Below are 381 nucleotides of genomic sequence, written 5' to 3' on the forward strand. Positions count from 1 at the left end.
TGTTGTTGTTAATTCTTTGCAATAATTGTTGTTAGATTCTATTCTTGTTCTCAATTTACTATGCTTTTTTTTGTGCCTTTCAAGTGTTTGATGAAATGCTTGGTTGGATTTTAGTGTAGATTTTGTTCCTCTTGGCCTAGGTAGAGTAATTAGTGACTCTTGAGTTATCTAATTCCTTTGTTGGTTGATAATTAGAAGTTGCTAATTGATTTGAATATCTCTAAAGCTAGTCTTTCCTTTAGGAGTTGATTAGGACTTGAGGAATCAAATTGATTCATCCACTTGACTTTCCTCCATGGTTAGAGGTTAACTAAGTGGGAGTAATAGATAATTCTCATCACAATTGAGAAGGATAACTAGGATAGAACTTCTAGTTCTCAT

This window comes from Arachis duranensis, chromosome 3 (genome assembly GCF_000817695.3).
Source record: "Arachis duranensis cultivar V14167 chromosome 3, aradu.V14167.gnm2.J7QH, whole genome shotgun sequence".
Taxonomy (NCBI): domain Eukaryota; kingdom Viridiplantae; phylum Streptophyta; class Magnoliopsida; order Fabales; family Fabaceae; genus Arachis; species Arachis duranensis.